Raw genomic sequence first — 16,059 nt, 5'->3', positions numbered from 1 at the left:
TTGTCCAGAACTTTATGCCATTGTTTTCAGTTATGTCAACTGCTTGTGCAGCACTGCCCCATGGTAAGTCTTCATTTGCCGATGGTGGTATTCTCACTAGCTTTTCACAGCTCCAAAAGAAGAAGGTGCACTTTAAAGTCACAAGCACAAGTTGTCATACAAACAACTAGTCTTAATTTCAGAAACTCAATTTCCCCATCTGCAACATGGAAATATGCAGACCAGCCTCATGTTTGGAAGAAGAGTTTATGATTGGTTGAAAGACGCTTTTGAAGACTGGGGGAAAATGGTAATAAGTCTTTCTTACTGCAAGCATCTTAAAAAAATAAATAAATAAATAAATAAAGCCTTTCAGAACAGGCAAGTGTAAGCTTAACATACAAATGAAGCAATAACCTCTACACTTCATACTGAAAGAAAAACTGCTTACACTTATACGTTGGTGACATTGGCAAGAATGTTTGTCCTTGTAGAATTATTTCCCTACAAAGCAGCTGACAGTTTGGTATGTCTGTATATACAGGCCAACTGAGAGGAAATTAAACAATTTTGATTAGCATAACTTTTATTTTACCCTTACTGTGTCCTTATTGATAAGTATGCTTCCACTTCGATGGTAGTCTTGTATAATGACTGGCTACAAGTATCATATACTCAGAAGGAGCTAAATATTACAAGGCAACTTAAATGTCTGTAACAGCCTTTGTGAAGGATGAATACATATGTAACCCATATGTTGTTCGCTCTTATATGTCTTTTTCTGTTTGCAAAAATTTCTGAGTTAGTCCTAAAAAGAAGTATTTTTCAAGTATCATCATCATCATCATCAAGTTTATGTTAATCAGAGTCCAACTCTTTGAATAGAAATTAAGGAGAGCAAGACTCTCTAATTCAGTTGCTTAAGTTCAGATTTGTAAGTATGATTTTTGGCGCTCTGGTCTGAATATTTTTGCTTGAAGAGGGGCAAGATTATTGCCCAAAATGTCTCTCAAAAGGAAACACCTAGCCAGGAAAACACCTTGTTTTCCTTATAGTTTCTTAAAAGCATAAATTACTGGAGAAAATACTATCTGATGCATCATATGTTCATGCCATAACAAAAGTTTGTCTTCGTGTTTGTGTCCTAATTTATCAACCATCTACCCTGTCAAACCTTCTCTGTTGTCTTCTGTGATCATGCCTGGATAGTCTGAAGGAAAATTCTCATGGGCTTCCTCCTACATATAATAGGAGCCTATAAGGGAGTTTCAACCACTGCTGAAGGAAGACTATACCTCAAGTACAAAGTTCAAGACCTTGCTTCTGTTCATATATTCTTACATAGCTGCAATTGCTGAGCTGGTGCACAGTGGCATGTGTAATGGAGCTCCAGGTAGGTGACAAACCATGACATTCATTCCTATTCAGGTATTCTCTTGAGACCTGGCTATTATAGTACAAAAATTGTCTGGACTCAGTCCATTCTTTGAAGTAGGTGAGCACATGTGCATCAAATATTAATTCAGGCAGGGCAGGACCAGCTCAGAAGTCTTGCTTGACCAAAGGTGCAGAAAAACTTGCTCATCTTGAGCTTTGAGTTTATAGTCAGGATTCTCTGTAAATAGACTTTATTAATTACACAGTCAAAGAAGGATTTTATTTTCCATTTAATCATGAATCATTTTGTTCTAAGAAAGCAAGTGAACAGAATGAGTGATAACATGCTTAGTCTTTGAAAAGAAAATACTTTTCAGCCTAATGATACCAATTCCACTGTTGGTTTCCTAAACTACACTGAGGGGGGTTTTTTGCCCCCAAAGCCTTCTGAAAGGCCAAAATACACAAAACTGCTATCCCCATGACTGTTGCTTACACCCACCCCAAAGAAATACATTTGTGGGGAGGAAGGGAAGAGAGCAGTGGAAAGGATTGGTAGGGCTGTTTTCCAAATGGAGCTTAGAGTGGTCCTCCTAAATTTTTTAGCTTTGTTCTAAATAAAGCAACAGTGTACCAAAACATGGATTCAATAAAGCAGTGAGGCAAAAATCTATCAAAGGCTATTAAACATGAAGCTACAACCCCTTTCTCAGGAAGTGCCTAAGCTGCACCTTACTAGAAGCTGGGAAGGGATAACAAAATACTGCTTTATTCATGGTCTGTTCTTATACTCTTCTCTAGACAGCTGCCATTGGGTGATGGCATAGGAAGCTAAACAGACCTTTCATTTATTTATAGCAATTTTTAGAGTCTGTCCATGTGCTTATACTGAAGATCAAGAGTGAAATATTGGCCCCGAGGTTCCTTTTTCAGGTCTCCCACACACCTTTTTCTTAGTGGCAGGAATCACCCCAGTGGCTCAACTCTGCCAAAGTTTATTGCCATCTAGGTCTGCCAGCAGCTCTTAATTGTGTGGTCACTCCCTAGCTGTTAAGTCAAAATCAGTTGATTCGGTAGAGCCTTAATACTAAGCTGTTTAAAGGAACCCAGCTTATTTGTAGTGAAAAAGGTTTAAGGGAAGCATTCATTTGTGCAATCAGATGAGCAGATCTATGGAGGCTGTAAACTCCACAGGCCTAAGCGTTCATAAGGCCATGTTGCCACAGCTAGAAGAGAATGCTTGAACCCATTTTTGTAGTACTCAGAGCCTTCAAGATTTTCCCCCTGCTTTGGTATAAAAAAAAGCCTCTGCATCTATTTCCTCAGGCCTTTTAGCCAGCTTGCTCTATTACAAAACACCTAAAAATACATGTGGTTGTTTTCCATGTTGAACATAAAAGGTAAAGTTCTTTTTAGACAAATCCACAGAAGAGTTCATTCCAGGATTTCTAATGATTTTCTTTATTCCTATTTTCTCTCTAAAAATTACTGTCCTGAGTTTGCAGACATTGTGCTGAGGGAGCATGCTTACAAGATTCTGGTTCATACCATTTGCTGTGCTGTGAACGGTAGCAGGAATTGGAGGACCAAGATTCAGTCAGCTGTTTTGGTCTAGACATGTACAAACATCCAGCAAAAAAAGGTCCATACCCTGTGTTTCATTAATTTTGACTCTCACATGACTAAGTCTTATTCTCTTCCTTTGTATTGGAGAGGAAAAGATCTCCTGGGTCATCATGTCTAGTTTTTGCTACCTCAGGCAGTCATATTGTCTAATCCATTTCAGAAACTAATTAGGCTCCATTTTAAAACAAATTCTGTTTCCTGCCAGCCCCACTCACACTAGTTAAGGCTGTATGGCCTGCTGCTTTCTTACAATGCATGATAAAATACCGAGACTACCACAAGTTTATTTTAAGTTGTCCTTTGTGAAACAGCTTCAAAAGTCTAAGTGCAAGTATAGATTAATGTATTTTTTGTGTTTTTTTGTATTGATTATGGTACTGTAATATCCTTCCTCTGAAGAGCAGGAAAGGAGTTACTGTTGTGACAGAAGTAAATGCTTTAAGCATGTTTTTACTTAATAACACACCAGAGGCCACACTTCTGGTCTGTAGCACATTAAACAAACTGATAAGTAATGACTGAAGGCTCCCATCCTACTACCCTCCTTTCATGCAAAATGGTGAGGCTGAACTAAAGCCTCAGCTAGGTAGGCTGCAATGGCTGAAATGAGCTCATAACACAAAAGTTTATTGAGTTGCTTTAAACAGAATAATCCTTCCTACAAGACTGTAGAATATAAATCTGAAATGGACTGTAAAACAGAAACAAAAATGACATTACCCAATTATTATAAGAGGGAAGATACCGCTATTTATGACTGACTCTCAATTTTCTATATATCTGTTAACAAATTTCAGATTTTCAGTGATGTCAGATCACCCTGCCCTAGGGACAAGAAAGAAGTTTTTGTTATACCCGATCATCCTGAGCATAGCACCACATTTTCATTTGCACTGCTGTGCCACAAAGCTAAGTCTCAGCAATGCCGCGGCCTGCTTTTGGTCCTGTTTTGATTCCAGTGGCCCAGGCATTCCAGGGGAAAAATGAAGTTCTTCCTTAGCACCTTTGCTGAGAACCCTTGTGTCTGAAGAGCAGCCGTGGTTGTTGGTTTTTGTCATTATATATCGGTACTTTGGTCTTCATTACTTTAGCTTTTTCACCAGCTGTTGAATGCGAACAGGGAAGCCATACTACTCATTTCGAGGCTTGCTCTTGCTCCGAAAGCCGTATCGTAGAGCGTGTGACATGACTGGGTTAGTCAACCCAGTGCAACAGACTGTGATATCATAAATACCAGATTATGAATTCCTTGCAGGAACATATCAGAAGAACAGCTGCATTGTCATAGAGAAAGCCCTTATTCGGGGATTGCTCTCTACTCCCAGCAAAGAAAATACAGAAAATCACTGACAAAATAAATGCATCAGTGCTCCCTTGTTCCACTGAGAATATTCTTCTTCAGGTCATCTACACCTGCAGTATTATAGCATAAACATGAATCTCTGGAGTGTAGAAGTGCCTTTATAGAGCACTTTAAAGAGACTAGTTATTTGCCCTTCACAAGTGTGTTTTACTACACTGACCTGCTCTAGAAAGATGTCCTATACTTTCCCTGTCAACAGCAGTTAAATCTTGTTTAGAAGAAGAAAAAGAGCTGCCATACTGTAGTTTCTTCCCTTCAATAGCTCTTTTAGTCTATCCGTATTACTTGCATAATTTGTGTCTAGCAAAATGAGATCTGTTTCTACAGCATGGCCACAGCTAAAGCTTTTTCATGGTAAATACACTGATAGTAATTAACCACACTAATGTCTTGTGTTACGTTGCAGAAACTGTCATTCCTGGCATTGACTCTGGTCTGTGAAAGGCCCTTCAGTTTAACAGAATTATTCACTTTATTACGAGATGATATCACATCCTACTGGAATAAAACATACCAATAGTTTATATTGCTGAAACTTTAAGGTACCATATTAAAAATCACATTTAGCTAGTTTAACTTTCTTCTTGCCAGGCTTTTAAAGTGTGGAATGACATAAAACTTCACTTTTCAATGCTAGAAAATGTACAAGAGTGTCTCAAGTACCATTGTGGATTTTTTTTCTGATAGTGTGCCCAAAATTATAGTATTTGAAGTGAAGAAAAAAAGTTTCATCTTGTGTTTGTTGATTTTTCAGACTTATTTTCATTTCTGTTTTCAGAAATAAAATTGGAGAAAAAAAAATTTATACTTCTTAGCTGAGAAGCCTTTAGAATGTCAAATGCCTTAGTAGTCACACTTTGCAAGGCTTGAAATAACATCTGAATGTATACTTAACATAGGAAAAACACCTACACTACCTCTCCCACTGTTACCATCAGCATAAAGCTGCATGGAATTAAATCAATATGCATAGCAATGCATTTTTCTCAGTGTCACTCATACTTTGGATCTCTGAGGATCTAGCTAAACACTTCCCTGCATTTCTCTGACTTCAGTCATTTTTAGTTCACCTATGGTCCTGCTCTATCATTTTCTTTTTCACAGAAGTTTCTCTCACAGCTCCTACGTAGCTTGTATCCCTGCCCCACAACAGTCTTTTCAGTGATCTGACTCTGCTCTCTTACTGCTCTCTGCTCCTGCATTCCTGTTTTTCTCCCACAAGTAGGGTATGAAATGCTGCTCAGACACTCAGTAGCCAGCAGAGCAAATGATAGGGACTAATCTAGATGACCGGGAAAAAATTCAGTGCCTCTGGCACCACAGATGCTGAAAGCAGAAGGTGCTGAGACCCTTATCATAGCATTGTCCTCAGTACTTGCTTGCTAGCTCCATCCCTGATCTGTAGGGGGCTGAGGGGGAGCACTCTCTTCTCTTTTCCTAGACTTCCTCACTGCAGTGAAAGTGGTGGGAAGGGTACCTCTCCTAATTCATCTCTCACCACTCCGGGCAAACTCCAGTCAATCCCCAAGAGTAAATATCTCCACCTGTCTGAACTACTGGTTAAAACCTCTTTACAGTCACAGTGGAACAAAACCACCAAGGTCCTCTTAAGCACCAGGGGAAGCTCTTGTAAGACCTTCCCTTTAGCAGGAGGAATAATTATTGGATACAGAGTCTGAACTTCAAAATCCATGTTTAATTTCTAGTGTGTCTCAAAAGCACATCCCTGTCAATTCCATCTCTCCAACGGAAAGCCATAACTCTCTAATTCAGGAGTTCAGCCATTTGAAAGACCAAGCAACCAGGTTCTATTCCTGTCCAGCAGATGAGGATGTTGCTAAGGCAGTTTCTCAATTTCATAATAATTTTATCTCTATTTCTCTCTTTTCAGACCCCTTTTCCAGCTGGCATTTCTTCTTCTACTCTTCCAGTAGGCATTGCTTCAATTCACCTTGATTCCTATGGGGGAGAGCAGCAGCCTATTTAGAACTTAAAATGCATACAGATTTAATGACAGGAACCCCAGAGAACAACCTAGCAAGAGGCTGATGGTGGCACTTAGCCAGATCATCTCCAAAGCACTACTATTAAAAGAACCTGATATGTGTGTGAAAGAAATATCAAATATACAAAGCCCAGCACATGTAACATGCAGATAATAGTATAAGGTAATAGGCCCTTTTCTCCTCAATCCTGCCAGTGAGGGGGATGGATGAGAGGAGGAGGAGACAGATTTTCCAAGTTAACAACTGGCTGCGCCGCCGGTGTTGGCAACAGGGTTTTGGTTTCTACAACTATGGGACCCTGTTTGAAGATCGACGACCGTTTGGGAGAGATGGGATCCACCTCACTAAGTGGGGCACGCGTGTCTGCCAACAGGTTGGCCAACCTGGTAAGGAGGGCTTTAAACTGGGAAAGATGGGGGAAGGGGAGAGTTATAGTGCCAGGGTAGTTGGCAAAAGACAGCTCAAGTCGGGACGCCTCCAGCAGGTGAATGCAGCCAGGGAAGTGAGCATGGGATGTGGCTATGGAGGATCCTCTTGTATCCCTCCTGGGAAACCTGCATGCTCGATCACCTCTCTGAAACGCCTGTACACCAATGCATGCAGCAAGGGGAATAAACAGGAAGAACTAGAGATCTGTGTGCAGTCGCAGGGCCGTGATCTCATTGCAGTTACAGAGACATGGTGGGATAGCTCGCATGACTGGAGTGCTGTCATGGATGGCTACCTGCTTTTTAGGAAAGACAGGCCAGGAAAGCGAGGTGGTGGAGTTGCTCTTTATGTGAGAGAGCAACTGGAATGTATCGAGCTGTGCCTAGGGGTGGATGAAGAGCGAGTTGAGAGCTTATGGGTAAGGATTAAAGGGCAGGCTAGCAGGGGTGACACTGTTGTGGGTGTTTACTACAGGCCACCTGATCAGGAAGAGGAAGTCGATGAGGCCTTCTACAGACAGCTGGAAGTAGCCTCACGATCCCAGGCCCTGGTTCTCATGGGGGACTTCAACCACCCCGATATCTGCTGGAAAGACAACACAGCCAGGCACAAACAGTCCTGGAGGTTCCTGCAGAGCACTGATGATAACTTCTTGACACAGGTGGTGGAGGAACCAACAAGGAGAGGTGTGCTGCTGGACCTCGTACTAACAAACAAAGAAGGACTGGTTGGAGATGTGAAGGTTGGGGGCAGCCTTGGCTGCAGTGACCATGAGATGGTGGAGTTCAGGATCCTGCGAGGAGGAAGCAGGGCACTAAGTAGGATCGCAACCCTGGACCTCAGGAGAGCAAACTTTGGCCTCTTCAGGGACCTACTTGGAGGAATCCCATGGGTTAGAGCCCTAGAAGGAAGGGGTGTTCAAGAGAGCTGGTTACTATTCAAACATCACTTCCTCCAGGCTCAAGAGCGGTGCATCCCTATGAGTAGGAAGTCAAGCAAAGGAGGTAGGAGACCTGCATGGATGAGCAAGGAGCTCCTGGCAGAACTCAAACAGAAGGAGGAAGTCTACAGAAAGTGGAAGCAGGGAGAAAGCACTTGGGAGGAATATAGGAACGTTGTCAGAGTATGCAGGGATGAGACGAGGAAGGCCAAGGCCCATTTGGAATTAAATCTGGTGAGAGATGTCAAGGACAACGAGAAGGGCTTCTTCAAATACACCAGTAGCAAAAGGAAGACTAGGGAAAATGTGGGCCCATTGCTGAATGGGGTGGGTGCCCTGGTGACGAAGGATGCAGAGAAGGCAGAGTTACTGAATGCCGCCTTTGCTTCAGTCTTTGCTGCCCAGACCAGCCCTCAGGAACCCCAGATCCTGGAGACAAGAGAGAAAGTCTGGAGAAAGGAAGACTTTCCCTTGGTGGAGGAGGATCGGGTTAGAGATCATTTAAGCAAACTTGACACCCACAAATCCATGGGCCCCGATGGGATGCACCCATGAGTGCTGAGGGAGCTGGCAGATGCTCTTGCTAGGCCGCTCTCCATCATCTTTGAAAGGTCACGGAGAAGAGGAGAGGTGCCTGAAGACTGGAAGAAAGCCAGTGTCACCCCAGTCTTCAAAAAGGGCAAGAAGGAGGACCCGGGGAACTACAGGCCGGTCAGCCTCACCTGCATCCCTGGAAAGGTGATGGAGCAGCTCATCCTGGAGGCCATCTCCAAGCATGTGGAGGACAAGAAGGTGATCAGGAGTAGTCAGCATGGCTTCACCAAGGGGAAATCATGCTTAACCAATCTGAAAGCCTTCAATGATGGAATGACTGGCTGGGTAGATGAGGGGAGAGCAGTGGATGTTGTCTACCTTGACTTCAGCAAGGCTTTTGACACTGTCTCCCATAACATCCTCATAGACAAGCTCAGGAAGTGTGGGCTGGATGAGTGGACAGTGAGGTGGATTGAGAACTGGCTGAATGGCAGAGCTCAGAGGGTTGTGATCAGCGGTGCAGAGTCTAGTTGGAGGCCTGTAGCTAGTGGTGTCCCCCAGGGGTCAGTACTGGGTCCAGTCTTGTTCAACTTCTTCATCAATGACCTGGATGAAGGGACAGAGTGCACCCTCAGCAAGTTTGCCAATGATACAAAACTGGGAGGAGTGGCTGATATGCCAGAGGGCTGTGCTGCCATTCAGATGGACCTGGACAGGCTGGAGAGCTGGGCAGAGAGGAACCTCATGAAGTTCAACAAAGGCAAGTGCAGGGTCCTGCACCTAGGGAGGAATAACCCCATGCACCAGTACAGGTTGGGGATTGACCTGCTGGAAAGCAGCTCTGCAGAGAAGGACCTGGGAGTGTTGGTGGCAAGTTGACCATGAGCCAGCAATGTGCCCTTGTGGCCAAGAAGGCCAATGGTATCCTGGGGTGCATCAGGAAGAGTGTTGCCAGCAGGTGGAGAGGGGTGATCCTCTCCCTCTCCTCAGCCCTGGTGAGGCCCCATCTAGAGTACTGTGTCCAGTTCTGGGCTCCCCAGTACAAGAGGGATGTGGCACTGCTGGAGCAAGTCCAGCAAAGGGCTACAAAGATGATTAGGGGTCTGGAGCATCTCTCTTAGGAGGAAAGACTGAGAGAGCTGGGCCTGTTTAGCCTGGAGAAGAGAAGATCTTATTAATACTAATTAAGATACAAATATCTTAAGGGAGGGTGTCAAGAGGATGGAGCCAGACTCTTTTCAGTGGTGCCCAGCGACAGGACGTGAGGCAAAGGGCACAAACTGAAACACAGGAAGTTCCATCTGAACATGAGAAAAAACTTCTTCACTGTGACGGTGACAGAGCACCGGAACAGGTTGCCCAGAGAGGTTGTGGAGTCTCCTTCTCTGGAGATATTCAAAACCCACCTGGACGCGATCCTGTGCAACGTGATCTAGGTGACCCTGCTTGAGCAGGGGGGTTGGACTAGATGATCTCCAGAGGTCCCTTCCAACCTCAACCATTCTGCGATTCTGTGATTCTGTGAGTCTTGCCCTTTTTGAAGACTGGAGTGGCATTTGCTTTCTTCCAGTTCTCAGGCACCTCTCCTGACCACCATGACCTTTCAAAGATGATCAAGAGTGGCCTAGCAATGACATCTGCCAGCTCCCTCAGCACTCGAGGGTGCATCCCATCAGGGCCCATGCACTCATGGGTGTCAAGTTTGCCTAAATGATCTCCCACCCGATCCTCCTCAACCAAGGGAAAGTCTTCCTTTGTCCACACTTTCTCCTGGTCTCCAGGGTCTGAGATTCCGGAGGGCTCGTCTTAGCAGGAAAGACTGAAGCACAGAAGGCATTCAGTATCTCGGCCTTCTCTGTATCCTTCATCACCAGGGCACCTGCCCTATTCATTAGTGGGCCCACATTTTCCCTAGTCTTCCTTTTGTTACTCATGTATTTCAAGAAGCTCTTCTTGCTGTCCTTGACATCTCTTGACAGATTAAATGGGCCTTGGCCTTCCAAGTCCCATCCCTGCACACTTGGCCAATGTTCCTATATTCCTCCCAAGTGTGCCCCCTGCTTCCATCTTCTGTAAACTTCCTTCTTCTGTTTGAGTTCTGCCAAGAGCTCCTTCTTCATCCATGCAGGTTTCCTGCCCCCTTTCCTCAGCTTCTTGCTGTAACACACCTCCCTTCACCACCTCCAGACTGAAACTCCTCACCTTCAGAGCCAGAGGAACAGGGGAACGGGGAGATAGAGAAGGGCTGGAAACTGAGCGCTGTGTGGAGACCAGTTTTGAACTGTATTCTTACTATATGATTATCATTACTGACGCTTTGGTCTCGATGGACCAGTGCTGGGCCACAGAAGAGCTTCCTCGTGCAATATGGGGGGAGCCCCCTTGACCTGGGCCCGCTTGTCTTCCTCTTTCCAAATGTTCCTGCCTCAACTTGAAGTGTCCAATGGAACAAGAACAAATCAAAGTAACATAGGAGTGGATTTGCAAGAGGTGATCCATGGACCCAGAACAGTGAGGAGACAGAAGGTCTGAAATAGCTGCGCAGGGTATTTTGGAAAACATCTGCCTGAAAGGAAAGAAAGAGTGTGAGGTGCGCAGGCAAAAACGGTGGAGTCCTTTGGGCAGAGTTGATTCCTTTGTTCTCTCTTTACTCAAGGGTTGCTGCTCAGTCTGGGATGAGATCTTATGGAAAACCAACAGTTTTGGCTGTCTGCTTCTCCTCAGGAACTGCTTGAGTGGCCAAAAGTGGGCATAAGGCTGGTAAAGCAGGCGCTAGCTGTGTGCTGGATTTTCCGGAAGAGGGCCAAAAAGGGTTCTTTGTCCAACTTCTGTGTCAGCAGGATAAGGAGAGGGTTGACCCAAGGGAAGAAGTGGCAGGTACCTCCCCCTGGGGGGGAGCCGAGGCCTTTGGTTCCAGCCTTTTGTCCTCCCCGGGAGTGGCAGTAGCGTGTCACAGTGATGGTCTGTGTCACCGTGGCAGCAGTGGAGGCATGTCACAGCAGTGGTCAGTGTCACCCTGGTGGTGGAGGCATGTCACAGTGGTGGTCAGTGTCACCACGGCAGTGGTGGCATGTCACAGTGGTGGTCAGTGTCACCCTGGCAGCAGTGGAGGCATGTCACAGTGGTGGTCAGTGTCACCCTGGTGGTGGAGGCATGTCACAGCAGTGGTCAGTGTCACCTTGGCAGCGGTGGCATGTCACAGTGGCAGTGGGTGATGCGGGTGGCCCAGGCTGTACAAAAAGGGCCACAGGGCGTGGGCAGCCCCAGGCTGGAGGCAGCGCCTCTGAGCACGTGACAGGTGAGTGCAGGGGAGGTGCTGCTGCCCCGCGCAGGGCTGGGCACGGGGCGCTGCTCCAACCCCACTGAGCTCGAGGGCCGCAGCCCCGCTGCCCTGGGGCCTGCCCTGCTCCGGCCCCTGCGGCACACACGGTGAGTCACAGCCTGGGCCAGAGGCAGGAGAGCCCCAGGGCAGGGGAGGAAGGGGCTTGCGGGGGGCTGCCGCGGCAGGAGCAGGGCCCCATGCCTCGGGGTGCTGGGGCTGGGCTGGAAAGTCACCCTGGTCCCGCTGCTCCCACAGGGTCGGCGAACAAGTGTCTGAAGCAGAGACCCTGGCGCGGCTGGGGCAGGACTTTTCTGGCCACTTGCTGTCGACCCGCCTTGTGTGCGCCATGAAGCGCAAGGCCCCCGACTCAAGGGAGGAGGGTGAGAGCAGAGGGACCCCCGAGCTCCCTGCAGCCCGCGGCCGGGCGAAGGCTTTGCAGGGTGGCTGGTGTGCGTCTGCGAGCGGTCGCGGGGAGGCAGGAGCTGCACAGCATCCCCGCGGCAGGGCCCATCCTCTGCTGCGCACGAGGCCTGGGGCATGGGGAGGCATACGCAGGGAGGGAGGGCTGTGCAGGGAGGAAAGGCCAGGGCTGGCCAGGGCTGGCTGAGAGCGAGGGCCTCCATGGGAAAGGGTGAGAGGGGTCGGGAGAGGCCAGGGGAAGGCGAGGGCAGGTTGCGCATGGGAGCCCCGGAGGCCGGGGAAGGAGGCTCCTTTGGGTCAGCGTGGGGCTGTTGGGGAGCCGTGGGGCAGCAATCAGCACCAGGAGGGCGTTTGACCAGCCGGGACAGAGCAGACCCTTGCGGGGGAAGCCCTCCAGGCCCCAGCGAGGCGCTCAGGGGTTGTGGCCTTTGCTCTCCCCCTCCAGCCTGTGTGCTGTGTTGCCGGGCCGATTCGGACCCAGAGAGGTATGGGGAGAAATGGCGGAAGGATGGTCTCTATGCCCATGAGACTTGCCTGGTGAGTCTCCCTGGGGCTGCCTGCAGCTTCCCTCTGGTGCCCCAGCCCAGCAGCCTGCAATCTCCATGCCCAGCCGGGCAGGATCGGGCCATGGGGAGGGGACTGGGTCTGTGGCTGCGGGGAATCCCATCCCAAGAGCTCAGTGGGTGTCGACTCCTCCTCGACACCTCCTGCCCCCCCTGCGTCCCTTTGCTGCGCTCTGCTCGGGCTCTTCTCGTCCGCCCCAGCACGGCGTGTGCTCAGCTCAGCAAGGTCCAGCAGGCCAGCGCTGCCTGCAGCAGTGTCCCCCAGCCCCTCGCCCAGGCACTCTCCGCCACTGCCTTCCCTGCCCACAGCACAGTCCACGCTCCCACCTCGCCAGGCCTTTGCACTGCTTGTTGTGGACCAGCTTGAAGGCCCAGGAGCATTGCAGCTCACCCAGCCTCAGGCAGCGCAGCATGGCCTGCCCCAACCCTCTCGCCAGTGTCTCAGCATCAGCCACCAGCAATGAGCCATGCCTCCATGACTTGATGAGGTCTGGGACCTTTGTGTGTTTCAGTATCTTGCCAGCAGGCTCCCTGTGAGACACACCAGTGAGACAGGAACCGACAAGTTCCTTCCGGCGGATATCAGGCGTGCAGTGAAGCAGACAACTCGGAAGATGAAGAGCTAGCAGGGGCGTGGGGAGGTTTGTGGTGGCATGGGTTTGTGCGGGCTCAGCCTGGCCCATGGGAAGGCAATCCTGGGGTTTTCCGTCAGTCCCAGGAGCTCCAGAGAGGATCCAGGAGAAGCCGGAAGTCCAGTCCCTGAGGCGGCTCTGCAGGACGCGACTGCGCAGCGTCCCCATCCCTGCAGCCTTGGCAAAGGTGTGGGCAGGCCTTGGGGGGCCCCGAGCATGTCTCTGATGAGGGGTTGCTGTGCTCTTTCCAGCTCTGCTACGTCTGTGGTGAGCGCGGGGCCATCACTAGCTGCCGGCAGAAGGGCTGCAAGCGCAGCTTCCACTTCCCGTGCGGCTGCAAAGATGGCTGCATCTCGCAGTTCTTTGGGCGGTACAGGTAAGAGCTGACGAGCCTGGTGCTGGGCCGCCTTTGCCTCAGTCGGCCTCCTGCCAGCACTGGCCAAGTGGACGAAGCAGCTGCCTGCTGTGCCCCGCACTGAGCCTGCCAGAGGCAGAGCCAGGGTGTGCAGGGCTCCTTTATTGCCCCCCCCTTTTCCTTCCTCTGGGTGCTGGAGCAGAGTGGGAGGGTCTGCCGTCAGCCATGCCCTGGCAATCCCTTGATCTCGGCCCCCAGGGAGCTGGGGATGCATGCCTGGCCGTGGGCTGCAAAGCCAGGGTCTTGGTCAGGCCTCCACTGTGCAGATAAGGTGCCCACCTGGGTGAGAGTGCGCCAGAGCCCATCTCCGAGGGAGGACGCGCAGGCCTCAGGCAGAACATGCTGGGGCCCTTGGGTGGGAGATGCATGGGAAGCAGGAAAGGGATGGGAAGAGACACATGCATACATTGCCTGGGGAGCAGGCAGCCTCTGCAGCCTTTGGGATAGTCTTGTTGAGAAAGGCGGGATGACTCTGCACGTCCTGACCTTGCCCACCCCTTCCATGTTGTGCCCAGGTCCTTCTGCCGGGAACATCTCCCAGAGCAAAGAGTGCAGGCGCAGCTGGATGGGGAGACCTTCTGCCTCATTTGTCTGGAGCCCGTGGAGGAAAAGCTCTCCCGCCACACTCTGGTGTGCCCTGCATGTACGCACACGTGGTTCCACCAGGGCTGCATCCAGGTAGGAGGTCCTTCCCGCGCCCCTTGGGCATGGCAGGTGGCCAAGCAGTGGGCAGTGCCCCGCTCACGCTGCTTGTGCCTCTCTTGCAGCAATAGGCTCTCGGGGCAGGCTTCTTCTGCTTCCAGTGCCTGCAGTGTAAAGACAGGGAGACATTCCTGTGGGAAATGTCTTCCCTGGGCATCCGAGTGCCCCTCAGGTTGGTTCTCTCCTGCCCTTGCCCTGTGCCCATGAGACAGAAGAGGGGCATGAGCCTAAGGGGCAGGGGAGGCTCATGCCCTTGCTTGGCTTCAACCCGGCAGACAACCCACGTGGGAGGCAGAGGGTGCCTTTGCCGAGCTGTATGAGAGGCACTGTCGATGTGATGCCAGCCGGTGTCTTTGTGCGCGTGGCCGAGAAGAGGCAGCAGAAGAGGAGTAAGTCAGCAAAGCTGCAATTTCCCCCCTGCCCACGTGGCAGCAGGTGCCTTGGTGCCAGCCTCGCGCCATCTCTGAAGGTCTTTGGAAGGTGGCTGGACACCCTGCAGGGCAGGAAGGACAGGGAAAGGGAGAGCCCTTTTCTGTGGGCATGCTGTGCTGCCGGGGCAGGAGGCATGCCCCTGCTAGCACTGGCCAAGCGGTGCGCCAAGGAGTGGAGGGTTGGCCTGGGGCTGTGCCCAGGCTCTTCACCTCCCCCAGGGCTCTGGGAGCAAGGCCTCTTGGCACTCAGGTGGGGCCAGCTCGGGGAGCTCTGCTGGGTACCCTCTTGCTTGCACCCCTTTGTCCTTGGCTGCCTCCCTGGCGTCACTGCCAGCGCTGGCTGCCACTCTGGCCACCAACCCCTTTGCTTTCCCAGGCCATGGCAGCTGCTGCTTTGCTCCTCCTGTGCTGCCAAAGGCATGCACCACCGCTGCTCCGCCTTGAGGCCCACCACAGCCACATGGGAGTGTGACGACTGCGCGGGCCTGGGCACTGGTAAGAGGAGACCCTGGGTCCGCTTGGGTGCCCCCAGGCCAGAGCCAGGAGCCAGACAAGGCCCGCCCGTGGCTGCTCAGGCTGCGCTTGGCAGTGGCTCTCTCCTCCCAGGGGGGGCCAGCGCTCTGGCCTCTCCTGCCCTGGGGGCGTGGGGCCATGCTGCTGACCTTCCTGCCTCTCCTTGCAGCCTCCAGCGCACAGTCGGGGACGGCCAGCTCCAGCACCAGCAGCCAAGCAGCATCGTCTCCCAGCTCCCAGGCTCCTGCGAGCAGCAGACGGTCAGGCCAGACGGGGCCAGAGCGAAGGGCAGGCCGCTCCCGGTTAAGTCGCCACTCACAACATCCTTACAGCTGGCCCTGAAGAGGCAGCGCTGCCCCAGCCCATGCGGGCTCCTTCTTCTCGGCAGTTCTGTGCATCGGGCCTTGTGGCAGCCCCAAGGCATGCCACCGGTCCCCAGCCCCTGCCAGAGGGAGCCCCGTGAGCCTGCTGCCTGCGCCCAGCCTGTGTCCACAGACCAGATGCACTGGACAGGGGGACACTGCCTTCCCGCCACAGGCAACCACCCTGTGTCTGACTCTCAGTAAAGAGAACTGTATTCTAGACCTGTGGCAAGAGCTGTGGCATTATTGGAGTTATGAGTGAGACCTAAGGGTAAAAGTCAACTTTGTCCGAGAGAGCAAATTGCCCTAGAGCTGCAGTATACACAGTGGGTCCCCAGGGCACGGAGGTCCTTAGTTCCTGGGGTGGCCCAGGAACTCACCAGCTGGTCTCTGCATTGCTGAGACAATTGGACCGACTGGTGGCAATGCACCAACTGGAGACCAG

Source organism: Apteryx mantelli, chromosome 1 (genome assembly GCF_036417845.1).
Source record: "Apteryx mantelli isolate bAptMan1 chromosome 1, bAptMan1.hap1, whole genome shotgun sequence".
NCBI lineage: Eukaryota > Metazoa > Chordata > Aves > Apterygiformes > Apterygidae > Apteryx > Apteryx mantelli.
Note: the sequence above shows the minus strand (reverse complement) of the source record.